The 16,591-nt window shown below is 43.0% G+C and overlaps 1 protein-coding gene across 1 annotated transcript in view; it reads left to right on the top strand.

Moving 5' to 3' along the window:
• The first annotated feature begins 759 nt into the window (after window positions 1–759).
• Window positions 760–16,591, top strand: part of LOC141161494 (protein unc-93 homolog A-like) — a 223,718-nt gene continuing 207,886 nt past the window's right edge. The window contains exon 1 of the mRNA XM_073646338.1: window positions 760–864. The gene's annotated coding sequence lies outside the window, so the exon portion shown is untranslated. The remainder of the gene's footprint in view (window positions 865–16,591) is intronic.

The following is a 16,591-nucleotide window of genomic DNA, read 5'->3' as shown; positions in this document are numbered from 1 at the left end:
CACGTCCAGGGAGGTTGGCTACAGTCCCATAGATCTTAAATTTCTGAATAATATGTGCAACTGTTGTCACAGGAATATCAAGCTGCTTGGAGATGGTCTTATAACCGTTACCTTTAACATGCTTGTCTAAAATTTTGTTTCTAATCTCCTGAGACAACTCTTTCCTTTGTTTCCTCTGGTCCATGTTGAATGTGGTACACACCATGTCACCAAACAGCGCAGTGAGTATCTGTAGCTCTATATACTGGCCCACTGACTGATTACAAGATTGTAGACACCTGTGATGCTAATTAGTGGACACATAACATGTCCCTTTTGTCACATTATTTTCAGGGGTACCATCATTTCTGTCCAGGCCTATTTCATGAGCTAATTTTTTTTTTTAATTCTGTGAAGCAGAGTTGACTGACTTTCATTTGTTCATTTTCATAGACTTTTAATTTATTATTACTTTTGTCAGATTCAACTTTTTTCTGTGACCATTGTGTTTTTTTTTTCATTAAACAAGGGACACCAACAATTTGAAAACGTGTTTATCTGTATATGTAGTGTTACATCAAAAATGCAAAAAGAAAAATCTTTTAGACTCAATTGCATAATCATTTAATGCCTTATAGCATAAGCAGCCTTGTAATTGATGGTTACGTAAGAGTAATTACAGATTTAAGACAAGTGGAATATGCTCAGTATGACTGAGGAATGGCAAATAACGTGATTATATTTGCTGAATAAATTGGCAGTACATTACTCTAATCCCTCCCCAAACATTATTATGAAATTCTGTAAAGGTATCCCATCTGCTAACATACACTAGTCATATTGTATAAGAGAGCCATTGGTATAGCTGGATAGTGCTGTCTCTGAGTAAGTACTACACTATTTCTATCATTTACAACTATAATATTCTAAAATAATCATTGATAATTTGCAGCAAATTAGAATGGCAAATTTTAATCAAATTTAAAGGATAAAAATGTAAAAAAATCGGATATCTCCACAAAGAAAATCTGCAGAGGCAAAGCCACACCAAAAGGTACAGATTCTACTGCAAAAATACTGCAAATTGACCATATATTTTATCCATTGCATTGCAGAGGGAGAAATTTATGATAATCATCAGCTTAAATTAATATCCTTCAGATGACAAATTTGCAACCTTGCCCTGTGATTTTTTTCTAGAGCCAATGGATGAGAATTTGTAAAGTCTCATTCACAATATCACCACTCCTTCTCAATAATCGCCGCACAGCATATATTCTGGACAGAAATCCTATTGGAGAATCTGCTGTGCATCTGACCCACGAGAACATTCCTTTAAGTATTTGAAACCATAGGGTTTTAATTTACAGTGTCTCAGTTTATTGATCGGAGTCAAAATTGTTCTAAACTTTTAATGCTGCATGCATCCATATATACATGTTTTTAAAAACTGATTTTCCATAGTGTTTTTTTTTAAAGAGCAATATGAAATTTTGAAAATTATTATATTTTTCTTTTTTTTTTTAATAGTGATTTTTTTTCTCTCAATGACTTAAATGAATAACAACAAAAAAAAAAAGTAGAATAGCAAAATGCACAAAAATTCTCAGAACACATTCTTTTTCATTGCAAGATAAGGGCAGCAAAAAAACACATGTTCTGTTCATGGGCCTATAAGGTGTCCGGTTGTGTCCGGTTTGCATTAAAATACAGTTTTCTCGCTTAAAATTAATAGGGAAAACTAACAGGAATGATGAATGATGGAATATTAGACACTTTGCTAAAAAAAAAAATAAAACTTAAAGGGGTTGTCCTATATTCACCACCCGTGCCATCGCCATTGCTGCAGTGGCAACAATCATGTTCCTGGGACTCAGGTGTGGTTGTTATGACATGTGAGCCTTGCGCCCAATCACCACTGGCGTCACTGTCCCCACCTTCGGATGCATAAACAATTAAGAGGATTGTCTGGGCACTCACCTCCTCTTGATTACAAATACGCCGGAGGGATAGTGACGTCAGCGCTGAATAAGGGTAGGGCTTACGTGTCCCGGGAACGGCACCGGCACGGGAGATAAGTATGGGTGTTTTAATATTATCAGGGCCAAACATTTGGAATGAAAAGGGGTTGTCCATGTCGTGGAGAACTCCTTCAAGGCCAGTGCTTCTACAATTGTAAGAATTTGTGTACTAAAATCAATATGTTTTCTGTTTGGAAGTGATGGTCAGTCTTTTGATAATAGCATACATAGGCTCTCTGACAGCACTCTACTCATAAACCTCTGGTGGTTTTAGTCACAGCAGGATCCTATCTTCCCATATAAATGTAGGCTTCAGCCTAAGAGAAGATTCACATTAGATATGTACCCGGCAGCCACAATAAGGCGATTCTCTCTGTTGGGAAACTATGATTGACCAATTTATGCGCCAAGTATTCTCAATTTTTCCTATTTTCTAGAGCAGTAATTCAATTCAAATTTTCATATATTTCATGCGTCCAGTTGCTCTACAGAGTGCTACTTTATTTGTTTGTTAAAGAACAGTATATGTCACAACTTTGCAGTCCTTACAGAGGAATTCTCCTCCTACTGAAGCCCTAGATTCCCATTTCATTGCATCTATAAAGTATGATGCCAAAAAAAGTGTCACACAAACACTGTATGACACCCCCACAGTGAATTCCTCCACAGTATGATGACTCTTCTGCACCCCACCTCAACTCCCCCGGCAAAAATGGTATGATCTCCTAACTGGGACCCCCACACAGTATAATTGGCCTACATACGGTATAATGTCCCCACACCTCACCACACTGTATAATTTCCCCCATTAGCCCTGCAGTAGTCCATAATATTTCACCCTCCATAATGGTCCTCCACATAGCCCTCCAAATAGTGTAATGGGGCCCATAATCCTCCATATAGTATACTGTACCCCATAGTCATCAACATAGTATATTGCACCCCATAGTCCTCCATAAAGCATATTGCACTCTCCATAGTTCTCCATATAGCATAATGCACTCCACACAGTCCTCCATATAACATAATGGACCCCATAGTCCTCCATATAGCATAATGCACTCCCCATAGTCCTCCATATAGTATAATGCACTCTCCATAGTAATCTATATAGTATAATGTGCCATATTGTTCTCCATATAGCATAATGCACCTAATAGTCCTCCATACAGTATAATGCACTTCCCATAATTCTCCATACAGTATAATGCACCCCATAGTCCTCCATAAAGTATAATGTACACCCCATAGTCCTCCATAAAGTATAATGCACTCCCTATAGTCCTCCATACAGTATAATGCACTTTCCATAGTCCGTCATACAGTATAATGGGAGAATGATGGAGGAGGAAGCATCAGCTGACACTCCCTCTTCCATCATTGCTTTGAATGTGTGATGACAGGTGGGAGGGCAGGTGTTAGAGCTGGCACCGGGTTCCCCGGCTCACGAGCCCCATAGCAGCCCCGTGGCCTGCCCCCATTGGCGATACACCACTACTGTCAATGTGATATAGCTTTAGTCAAAACACAATGACTGGAGCAGAGAAGGAGAGCCAATCCTAGAGCAGTGAAGGATGAGTAACAGCTGGCCTTGTTGCTTTATTTGCCTGTCAATGTTTGGGGTTCACTGTGCTGAAAGTGGAAAAACTCTTTATGTGGATTAAGTTTTCAATAATTGTGTTACATTATGTAATTGCTTGAGTAAACACAAGCTTACAATGGTGCTGAGAAACTTGATCTTAAGAAAATGGGAGCCCTGGATATATTAGGAAGTTATATATGCGTCTATGATTTACAGTTCAATATGCCATACTTTTTTTTTAAATAAAGCAAAATGGTATCATTGTTAATGGTTTAAAGGGATATTCACTGGAGATCAGACTACTTAGACCTATCTCCAGAATTGAGGACTTCTATCCCCTGTTTGAATGGTACAGGAGTGCACATGCTCAATCACAAATCCATTGATTCTCTATGGGGCTGTCGAAGACAGCCGAATGTTGCGGTGAGTTATGTGCATACTTTTATAGTTATATTTCTTTAGTATATTTGACCCATCAGTACAACAACATTTTTAGCTGTGCTAGAGCATTTTGTTGCCACAGAGTGGTGTTCCCACTCAGTATTACATCTATTAGACAGATGTTCAAAGAGTGATGCCTGTTCTGCTAGACTTGTCATGACCATACATTACTTGTTGACCAATATAATACTACATTTTCCATGGAAAATAAACTTAAGATAAAAACAAAGTGAGCAAATACTCTGCAGTAAATAAATAAATAGCAATAGTGCAGTCAAATAATATAAGGTACTTGGTAAACATAATTTTGATCAAAAAAACGTAAAAGCCACCATGTCATGGTTACCCTATTCGGGATGGTCCAAACCTCTAGTATTAAAATCTTACAATATGTCAAATGAAGTAGAAGTGAACACCAAAAGCCCGCTCAAAGGAGCTCCCTGACAATATACAGGTGGTTTGACAGCAGAGACTGAAGTGAGGCATAAATGATCTTAACCTGAGCACCACCTGCATGACGAGGCATCTGAATGCAAAGCACAAGCTGCAGTGGAGTATACACCTGAATAACTAAAAAAGATCTGAGCCTCCTTCTGCTCCCTCTTCTGCTGTGGTCTTGGCCTCTTCCTCCCATTCACAAGTCAACAAAGTGGTAACAATACATTGGGATCATGGGAACCACAGAGAGTGGTTTCCAGCCGCCACTACTTTTATAGGTGGGCCATCCCTGCCCTGGATGAGCATGTTGTGGAGATATTCTGGTGTGTACTGCGCAATGCCATCAGTGTAAAGGGCTACATAACCATCAATACTTGGACCAGTAAGCATGGGCATTATGTCTCCATAACTGCCCACTGAGTAAATGTAGTGGCGACTGGGCCTGAGGCAGAAAGTGTTTTGGAGCATGCCCTACCACCATCGAAGATTGCTGGGTGTTTTTTTTGATGTTTCACTGTCCACGTTGCCTCCTCCTACGCCACTTCCTCCTCATTCATTCAGTGTAACACCTGCACCACCAGCTTCAGCATAGCCATAAGTGCATCTAAAAGTGTGGCCTGCTTTTTTCTTGAGCTGGAAAGTTTATTCATCTTACTTCTCAGGTCTGTGTGTACACTAGCTGGGCTCAATCTCTCAGCCCTTATTCAAATGCATGTCATTTGAAAAAAGATAAGGTTTTAAAAATTGGAGTTAGGACTGTCCCAAATAGGGTCACCCTGACGAGGTGTGATGGCCTTTGCATTATTTTGATCAAAATTATATTAACTAAGTACTCTATATTATTTTCATACACTATTGCTGTTTATTTATTGCAGGGTATTTGCATATTATGTTTCTGTCTTTGTTTTTTTATGTTTAGTGGCCATGTGTGAACATGCTCTTACATGCTGCATGCACACCAATTTATATTCCAGTTTATTTCTTTAGGTATTTTCAGTTAAGTGTGCACGAGTGCATATAAAGGTTGTGGCCTGCCTTTTCCTTGAGCTGGAAAGTCTATTCATCTTGCTCTCCATGTGTGTCCACTAGTTGGGCTCAGTCTGTCAGCCCTTATTCACATGCATGTCACTTGACAAACGGTAAGGTTTTAAGTATTGGAGTTAGGACTGTCCCAATTAGGGTCAGCGTGATGAGGTGGGATGGCTTTTGCATTACTTTGATCAAAATTATGTTAAGCACTAGTGATTAGTGAGCATGCTCGCCACTATTCGTTACTCGCCCGAGCATCACAGTGCTCGAGATGCTCATTGCTCGGCGAGTATTTTTTGAATGTTCAGGCGGGAGTTCGAGTCTCCGCCCCGCATATTTGGCGCTTATAAGGCAGCCAATTAACGTGCAGGGTTTGCATGACAGTAACTGTAATGCCGTATCCATGTTGGTTGTGCCATTACAGTAATTGGCTAGCCGCATAGCATCATCATGTCTATATAAGACTCACGACCTTATACTCGTCACAGTCTACAGGTCAAAGATACAGAGTAGGGAGAGCTGCAGCTCAGCGAGGGAGAGAATTGGTGGTTATTTTAAACAGAGATTACACACAACTATTAGAAATCTACTCTAAAGGTTCTTGTAAGGGCTCATTCAGAAGAATATTTATCCTGCTGATAGTACAAGTTAGGAAGAGTTTGTGGAGACCCAGCATAGTACTGAATAGGGCCTATTGCATGTTCTTTCTGCTGCTAGAACTCCTATCAATAACCCTAGATATCAGGGCTAAAAATATTCTTTTTGCTGTTAATCCTGCTAATTTTGGTGAAAAGCAATACAATACACCATTTTACTGCACCATTTGCTTGTTAGCAGCATACAGCTAGATTTGGTTGATTTGAATAGCATTGCTGTTTTGTGGAAGCAGAGAAACTTGTCCATCATCTCAGGTGGTCAATTACTGCAGTATTAATCCTGATTCTTTTTGCAGTCTGCAAAAGACTATACTCCGTTTAAAATCTGCTACTTGTGTGTCCAAAATATATTCACACTTGTTCGCTGACCAATAACATCAGTATATCGTCAATGGGCAAAAGAATTGGTCATCAGACGTGATCAAATACTGTGGTATTAATCCTGATTTTTTTTTGCAAGCTGCAAAAGATTATACTCCATTTAAAATGGGCAAAGCGCGTGGTAAGGGACAATGAATGCACAAACAGAGGCTGAGGCCGTGGACAAGATGAAACTGTGCCTGCTGAGGGAGCACAACAAACACCCACACCATTTCGACCAACGTTTTTGTTCCACTTTCTAGGGGGCCGCAGAACACCACTCTTCAAGCCAGAACAGTGTGCAAAGGTTGTTGGTTGGATAGCAAATAATGCTTCCGGTCAGTTTGCCATCACCACCACCCTGTCTTCCACATGGTCCAGTCTCAGTACCCATGAGTCTAGACCACATATTCCTCATCCTGATCCTCCCTCCTCCCACCAAGCACCTGGAGACAAGTGGACACTCTGAAGAGCTATTCACTTTTCCATTTATAGATTCTGGCCTCTCGCTTGGTCCGCTTCAACCGGGGCAACAGGAGATCGCATGTAGCAATGCCCAAATATTTGAGCAGCAACTGTCACATGAAGGTGACAGTGGGAAAGTGCAATTACTGTCGCAAGAGGTGGATGATGATGATGAGACACAATTGCCAGCCAGTCAGGAGAAAGCCAAGGGTGCGTACGTGGAAGATGATGTGGTGGACAATGAAGTCACTGACCAAACCTGGCAAAGTGACATGCATAGCAAGGACAGCAGAGCAGAGGGGGAGGGAGGCTTAGCACCACAACAGGCAGGAACAAGCAGTGAGGTGGCAAAAGCCACAAGGCAGGCAACTGTTGAAAGTCCAACTGCTAGGTTTTCTCGAATCTGGAGCTTTTTTAAAGACTGTCCGGATAACCCAGAAAAGGCCATTTGCAACATCTGCCATGCCAGCATCAGAGGGGCAGAAAAACTACCAGCCTGACCACTACCAGCTTGCTCAGTCATGTGACAGCAAAGCACCCGATTAGTTGGGCTGAATGCCAGGTTCCAGAAACGGTGTCTGTGGGTGACACAAATGCCTCACCCGCTGTTGAACGTGCATGCCAAGCCTCTGTCCATGATGCAGCCGAGAATGCCTCCCACCCTGTACCTGTCGTTGCACACTGCAACTATCACCATCAGGAACCACATCCATGTCCTTGTCCCAGTGGAGCGTTCATTTGTCCCTACCCCAGTCCTTGGAAGGTAACCCCAAATACACAGCCAACCACTCACAGGCCAGAATACTAAACTGCCCCATTTCTTGGCTGCTTGCACTAGAAATGTTGCCTTTTATGCTCATAGAGTCTGAATCTTCCAGAAACCACATGACGGCAGCTGTCCCTTAGTACTTAGTTCCCAGCCGCCACTATTTCTCCCAGTGTGCCATTCCCCCCTTCCACAAGCATGTGTCCCAGAACATTGCCCATGCTCTCACGCAGTTACTGGACAGGTCCACCCAAACACGGACACGGGGTCAAGTGCTTGTGGCCAGGGATGCTACATTTCACTGACGGCACAATGGATTAACATTGTGGAAGCCGGGACCCAGTCGGACCCTGGGATGGAATACATCCTCCCGACGCAAGGGATTGGGTCAATCAAGGTTTCCTGAAACATTCTACATCTTCTGCACCTCATCCTCCTCTTTATCAGCCTCCATCTCTGAAATGAAATCAGGCCTGATGTTATTTATATTAAGGACATTATCATCATATGTGATAACATATGAAGTTTAACACTAGCTTTTTGTTGGAAGGATCTTGCTCCCTCTTTCATCATTTTGTATAGAAAAACCCTTATAACCCTTCTCTCTAGGGCCTAATAGGGTCAGACAGAGACAGACGACGTCCGAGCGGGGGCGCCACTGTGCAGGTATAGGGTGCCAACCTCCGCGGCAAGGCAGGATGACAGCAGAATTTTGTTTTTTAATGTGGCCCTCCTCTATGTTTCTTCAAATTGATATTGGAGCGAGTCCTAATTTTGGCAGCTCTTGAACTCACTGCTTACACAATAACAGTATAGGAGACCTACTACTTAATGTTTTTTATAACAATTTTTATGAGATCTTTCACTACATCTCTTCAAATTGGTATTGGATTGAGTTCTAATTTTTGTCAGCCCTTGAACTTGCTGCATATGCAATAACAGTATACGAGACCCACTCCTTAATAAATTTTAACAATTTTTTTATGAGGCCCTTCAGTATGTCTCTTCAAATTGGTATTGGAGTGCGTCCTAATTTTTGGCATTCCTTGAACTTGCTGCATACGCAATAACAGTATAGGAGATCCACTACTAAAAAATGGGAAGGTAAATTCAAATTGATTCTATATTCTCCAATATAAACTCTTATCTGAAATTTGTGTACAGGTGAGCTATTGCACTATGGATAGCGTATTACACTCATCCAGACAGGGATTATTGCCTTATACTCTTGCAGCTGCAAGCAAGCAAAAACAAAAATCTATTCCCTATTGATACCGCTGTTAGCTGCTTTTAGAATAGGGACAGGTGCTAGATGGTATTATCAGCTGGATATGAGTGTTCTTTCTGGTCACATACATCCCTACAACAATCTGTAACTTTATAGATTGTAAGGGCAAACAGGGTAATGGGATGTATCAGAAGAGGTATAGCTGCAAAGGATGAGAACATTGTTCTTCCACTATACAAAGCACTGGTCAGACCACACTTGGAATACTGTGCTCAGTTATGGGCCCCAATATATAGAAAGGATATAAATGAGCTTGAAAAGGTACAAAGGAGGGCAACAAAATTAATAAAGGGAATGGAGGGACTGCAATACCCAGAGAGGTTGGCAAAACTAGGACTATTCAGCCTGGAAAAGAGAATGTTGAGGGGGGACATAATAAATGTGTACAAATATGTTAGGGGACAGTATAGAGATCTTGCCCGGGATTTGTTCAAAAGGAGGGATATTACGGTAACAAGAGGGCATTCACTAAGACTGGAAGAGAAAAGGTTTCAGCACCAGCATAGGAAGGGGTTCTTTACGGTAAGAGCAGTGAGAATATGGAATTCACTGAGTGAGGAGACGGTAATGTCGGTCGGATTCACTACACCAGTTCAAGCGGGGACTGGATGCATTTCTAGATACCAGGCAGATTTCAGCATATACTTAAAAATAAAATAAAATAGTAGGTTGATACAGGGATATATTCTGACTGCTGGTTTCAGAGTCGGGAGGGAATTTTTCCTCAGGTGAAGATTGGCCAAATCATTTGGGGTTTTTGCCCTCCTCTGGATCAACTTTAGCAATTACAGAACTAACAGGTCGAACTTGATGGACGCAAGTCTTTATTCGGCTTTACAAACTATTTTACTATGTATTTCTTTCCATGCACTCGTTGACCGATTCATAATTTTTAATGGTGATCTGTAAGTAGAAATTGATGAAAGCAGACAGGGTTGCATGCATTCCTTCACAGTTTGGTGGTGCAACATACCAAAAAAATCCTCTTTGGAGACAGTTAAATTCTATTTTCTATTGTACTGTATTACCTCTCTTATCTGAGATTTATGTACGGGTGACCTATAACAGTAAAAATAGCATCTTACAGGCATCTAGTCACGGATTATTGTATTATACTCCGTGCTGAAAAAAAATTCTATTCCCTATTGATACCGCTGTTAGCTGCTTTGAGAATAGGGACAGGTGCTAGGTATTATCAGCTGGAAATGAGTGTTCATTCTTGTCACATACATCTCTTCCACAGGGCATAACTTGATTGATTACTTCCGTGCACTCGTTGATCGATTCATAATTTTTAGCCGTGATCTGTAAGTAGAAATTGATGAAAGCAGACAGGGTTGCATGCATTCCTTTACAGTTTGGTGGTGCAAAGTACAAAAAAAACTCTTCGGAGCCAGTTAAATTCTATTTTCTATTGTACTACCCTGCTCAAAAAAATAAAGGGAACACTCAAATAACACATCCTAGATCTGAATGCATGAAATTTTCTCATTGAATACTTTGTTCTGTACAAAGTTGAACGTGCTGACAACAAAATCACACAAAAGACATCAATGGAAATCAAATTTATTAAACAATGGAGGCCTGGATTTGGAGTCACCCCCAAAATTAAAGTGCAAAAACACACTACAGGCTGATCTAACTTTAATGTAATGTCCTTAAAACAAGTCAAAATGAGGCTCAGTATTGTGTGTAGCCTCGACGTGCCTGTATGACCTCCCTACAATGCCTGGGCATGCTCCTGATGAGGTTGCGGAAGGTCTCCTGTGGGATCTCCTCCCAGACCTGGACTACAGCAATCGCCAACTCCTGGACAGTCTGTGGTGCACTGTGATGTTGGTGGATGGAGTGAGACATGATGTTCCAGATGTGCTCAATCGGATTCAGGTCTGGGGAACGGTCGGCCCAGTCAATAGCTTCAATGCCTTCATCTTGCAGGAACTGCTGACACACTCCAGCCACATGAAGTCTGGCATTGTCTTGCATTAGGAGGAACCCAGGGCCAACAGCACCAGCATATGGTCTCACAAGGGGTCTAAGGATCTCATCTCAGTACCTAATAGCACTCAGGCAACCTCCGGCGAGCACATGGAGGGCTGTGCGGCCCTCCAAAGATATGCCACCCCACACCATTACTGACACACTGCCAAACCGGTCATGCTGAAGGATGTTGCAGGCAGCAGATCACACTCCATGGCGTCTCCAGACTCTGTCATGTCTGTCACATGTGCTTAGTGTGAACCTGCTTTCATCTGTGAAGAGCACAGAGCGCCAGTGGCGACTAGAGATGAGCGGTGTTCGACTAGAACTGTTCGCCAATCTCAAATTCGAGCTGTTTTGGGTGGTGTTCGAGTTGTTCGACGAACCCGAACGATTTGCAAAAAATTCGGCTGTTCGAGGTTATGTTCGATAACTGTTCGTGCACCAAAAGCGTGTCCTGCATGTCTGGCGCTATTTAGAGCACCAATCAAGCAGGGATTGTCTGCCACTCACTGTAATGCCACAGCCATGGTGGTTGTGGCATTACAGTGATTGCCCAAATCGATGGGAACAGTGCTCACAGTGAAACATGAAAAGCCGGCAATTCAGCAGCGGCATACACCGGTACCCGACAATTTAGAACCGAAAGAATAGAGCTTCACACATAGATTAGATAGATAGAAACATGTCAGTCACACATATAAGAAGCACAGTGACAGTGTTGCTTACTGTACTTGTCATTTAGTGTAAAGGATTTATCAAAAAAAATAATAGTGTTTTCATGCACCGTCTCTTTAAAAAAGCCGGCCGGCAATTCAGCAGCGGTACCCGACAATTTAGAATAGAAGGAATAGAGAATCACACATAGATTAGATAGATAGAAACATGTCAGCCACATATATACGAAGTACAGTGACAGTGTTGCTTACTGTACTTGTCATTTAGTGTAAAGGATTTATTTAAAAAAATAATAGTGTTTTCGTGCACCGTCTCTTTAAAAAAGCCGGCCGGCAATTCAGCATCTGTACCCGACAATTTATAACAGACAGAATAGAGCTTCACACATAGATTAGATAGATAGAAACATGTCAGTCACATATATATGAAGTACTGTGACAGTGTTGCTTACTGTACTTGTCATTTACTGCAAAGGATTTATTAAAAAAAATAATAGTTTTTCATGCACCGTCTCTTTAAAAAAGCCGGCCGGCAATTCAGCATCTGTACACGACAATTTATAACAGACAGAATAGAGCTTCACACATAGATTAGATAGATAGAAACATGTCAGTCACATATATAATAAGTACAGTGACAGTGTTGGTTACTGTACTTGTCATTTAGTATTAAAATAAAGGATTTATTATTAAAAAAAAATGGCGTGGGTTCCCCGTAATTTTAGTCTCTAGCGGAGGTTAAGCAGACAGCTGGGGCAGATGTTTGAAGCCTGGGAAGGGGGTAATACCCACGGAGCTTCCCAGGCTACTAATATCAGCCCCCAGCTGAATACCTAGCCTTTACTAGCTATTAAAATGGAGGACCCCCCCCAAAAAAATGACGTGGGGTCCCCCCTAATTTAATAGCTAGCAAAGGCTAGGCAGACAGCTGGGGGCTGATATTAATAGCCCAGGAAGGGAGCCATGAATATTGGCCCCCTCCCAGGCTAGAAACACCAGCCGTCAGCCCCCCAGAAATGGCGCATCCATAGGATGCGCCAATTCTGGCACTTAGCCTCGCTCTTCCACGCTGCCCTTGTGCGGTGGCAGGGGGTAATAGGGTTGGGGTTGATGTCAGCTTATAATGCCAGCTGACATCAAGCCCAGGTTAGTAATGGAGAGGCGTCTATAAGACACCCCCATTACTAACCCCATAGTCAAAGTTAAAAGAAAACACAAACACCCAGAATAAAGTCCTTTAATTGAAATAAAGACACATTCCTTTATTGTTCTAAATTAAACCATACTTACCGTCACGCCCATTCCAGCTGAAGCCAACGATCTCCTGCAATAAAAGAAAAATAATAAAGCAACCTCATCCTTACCTTTCCATGGTTCCCACGACAGCTTCAGCTCGGCTACATCGAGATAACAGGCTGGACCGCAGCAGAACGCTGCCATCCAGCCTGTCATCCCGCAGACACTGAGAAGCGCAGGCATGCTTGCTGAAGTGCTGAGTGCAGGAGAATTCTCCCACGCTGTCAGTGACGTGCATGAGGTGCGCCGAGTTCATTGGACATGAGCTTGTCTCATCTTTATGCCGTCACAGCGAGACCCTGAGGAGCGCAAGCATGCCTGCGCTTCTGAGTGTCCGCAGGATGACAGGCTGGATGGCAGCGTTCTGCTGCGGTCCAGCCTGTCATCTCGATGTAGCAGAGCTGAAGCTGTCGTGGGAACCATGGAAAGGTAAGGATGAGGTTGCTTAATTATTTTACTTTTATTGCAGAAGACATTGGCTTCAGCTGGAATGGGCGTGACGCTAAGTATGGTTTAATTTAGAACAATAAAGAATTGTGTGTTTATTTCAATTAAAGGACTTTATTCTGGGTGTTGTGTTTTTTTAAATACTTTACTAGAAATTCATGGTGGTCATGTCTAATATTGGCGTGACCCCATGAATTTCGGGCTTAGGGCCAGCTGATAATGCCAAGCTGGCCTTAACCCCTTTATTACCCAGTGAGCCACCGCACCAGGGCCCTGGATGAGTTGGGTACAGCGCCAGAAGATGGCGCTTCTATGAACGCGCCATTTTCTGGGGCGGCTGCGGACTGCAATTTGCAGCGGGTGGGGCCCAGAAAGCTTGGGCCTCCCTGCGCTGCGGATTCCAGCTCCCAGCTGCCTAGTTGTACCTGGCTGGGCACAAAAATAGGCGAAGCCCCACGCATTTTTTTTTTAAATTATTTCATGAAATTCATGGAATAATTAAGAAAAAAAGGGCTTCCCTATATTGTTGTGTCCAACCAGGTACAAATAGGCAGCTGGTGGTTGGGGGCAGCCCGTCCCTGCCTGCTGTACCTGGCTGGACACAAATATAGTGCGAAGCCCCACGTCAATTTTTTTTTAATTATTTCAGGAAATTCATGAAATAATGAAAAAAAAATTGATGTGGGGCTTCGCCCTATATTTGTGTCCAGTCAGGTACAGCAGGCAGGAACGGGCTGCTCCCAACCACCAGCTGCCTATTTGTACCTAGCCGGACACAACAATATAGGGAAGCCCTTTTTTTCTTAATTATTCCATGAATTTCATGAATTTAAAAAAAAAATACGTGGAGCTTCGCCCTATTTTTGTGTCCAGCCAGGTACAACTAGGCAGCTGGGGGCTGGAATCTGCAGCGCAGGGAGGCCCAAGCTTTCTGGGCCCCACCCGCTGCAAATTGCAGTCCGCAGCCGCCCCGGAAAATGGCACTTTCATAGAAGCGCCATCTTCTGGCGCTGTACCCAACTCATCCAGGGCCCTGGTGCGGTGGCTCACTGGGTAATAAAGGGGTTAAGGCCAGCTTGGCATTATCAGCTGGCCCTAAGCCCGAAATTCATGGGGTCACGCCAATATTAGACATGACCACCATGAATTTCTAGTAAAGTATTTAAAAAAAACACAAACACCCAGAAAAAAGTCCTTTAATTGAAATAAACACACAATTCTTTATTGTTCTAAATTAAACCATACTTACCGCCACGCCCATTCCAGCTGAAGCCAATGATCTCCTGCAATAAAAGTAAAATAATAAAGCAACATCATCCTTACCTTTCCATGGCTCCCACGACAGCTTCAGCTCTGCTACATCGAGATGACAAGCTGGACCGCAGCAGAACGCTGCCATCCAGCCTGTCATCCCGCAGACACTGAGAAGCGCAGGCTTGCTTGCGCTGCTCAGTGTCTGGCTGTGACGGCATCCAGATGAGCCGAAGTCATGTCCAATGAACTCAGCTCACCTCATGCACGTCACTGACAGCGTGGGAAAATTCTCACGCTGAAGCGCTGAGTGCAGGAGAATTTTCCCACGCTGTCAGTGACGTACATGAGGTGAGCCGAGTTCATTGTCGGCTCATCTGGATGCCGTCACAGTCAGACACTGAGGAGCGCAAGCATGCCTGCGCTTCTCAGTGTCTGCGGGATGACAGGCTGGATGGCAGCGTTCTGCTGCGGTCCAGCCTGTCATCTCGATGTAGCAGAGCTGAAGCTGTCCTGGGAACCATGGAAAGGTAAGGATGAGGTTGCTTTATTATCTTTCTTTTATTGCAGGAGATCGTTGGCTTCAGCTGGAATGGGCGTGATGGTAAGTATGGTTTAATTTAGAACAATAAAGAATTGTGTCTTTATTTCAATTAAAGGACTTTATTCTGGGTGTTTGTGTTTTTTTTTTAACTTTGACTATGGGGTTAGTAATGGGGGTGTCTTATAGACACCTCTCCATTACTAACCTGGGCTTGATGTCAGCTGGCATTATAAGCTGACATCAACCCCAACCCTATTACCCCCTGCCACCGCACAAGGGCAGCGTGGAAGAGCGAGGCTAAGTGCCAGAATTGGCGCATCCTATGGATGCGCCATTTCTGGGGCGGCTGACGGCTGGTGTTTCTAGCCTGGGAGGGGGCCAATATTCATGGCTCCCTTCCTGGGCTATTAATATCAGCCCCCAGCTGTCTGCCTAGCCTTTGCTAGCTATTAAATTAGGGGGGACCCCACGTCATTTTTTTGGGGGGAGTCCTCCATTTTAATAGCTAGTAAAGGCTAGGTATTCAGCTGGGGGCTGATATTAGTAGCCTGGGAAGCTCCGTGGGTATTACCCCCTTCCCAGGCTTCAAACATCTGCCCCAGCTGTCTGCTTAACCTCCGCTAGAGACTAAAATTACGGGGAACCCCACGCCAATTTTTTTTAATAATAAATCCTTTATTTTAACACTAAATGACAAGTACAGTAACCAACACTGTCACTGTACTTATTATATATGTGACTGACATGTTTCTATCTATCTAATCTATGTGTGAAGCTCTATTCTGTCTGTTATAAATTGTCGGGTACAGATGCTGAATTGCCGGCCGGCTTTTTTAAAGAGACGGTGCATGAAAACACTATTATTTTTTTTAATAAATCCTTTGCAGTAAATGACAAGTACAGTAAGCAACACTGTCACAGTACTTCATATATATGTGACTGACATGTTTCTATCTATCTAATCTATGTGTGATGCTCTATTCCTTCATGTCTAAATTGTCGGGTACCGGTGTATGCCGCTGCTGAATTGCCGGCCTGCTTTTTTAAAGACAGCGTCTTCTGAGCAGTTTGTCAGCTTTTGGACACCTTTGAAGGTGTTTTCTATGTGTTCCTATGTGTTTTTGCTTGCCTGCCATTGGTTTTAACGGTGTTCGACGGTGTTCTAAGGTGTTCGACGAACAGTTCGACCAACAGTTCCTCGAACATCCCGGTGTTCGACGAACCGAACCGAACCCGAACACTACGGGGGTGGCTCAACACTAGTGGCGACCTTGCCAATCTTGGTGTTCTGTGACAAATGCTAAACATCCTGCACAGTGTTGGGCTGTGAGCACAACTCCCATCTGTGGATGTCGGGTCCTCATACCACTC

Source organism: Phyllobates terribilis, unplaced genomic scaffold, assembly GCF_046119375.1.
Source record: "Phyllobates terribilis strain yellow unplaced genomic scaffold, ASM4611937v1 Scaffold_9__5_contigs__length_417890890, whole genome shotgun sequence".
Taxonomy (NCBI): Eukaryota; Metazoa; Chordata; class Amphibia; order Anura; family Dendrobatidae; genus Phyllobates; species Phyllobates terribilis.
Note: the sequence above shows the minus strand (reverse complement) of the source record. Positions and strands in the feature narration are given on the sequence as shown.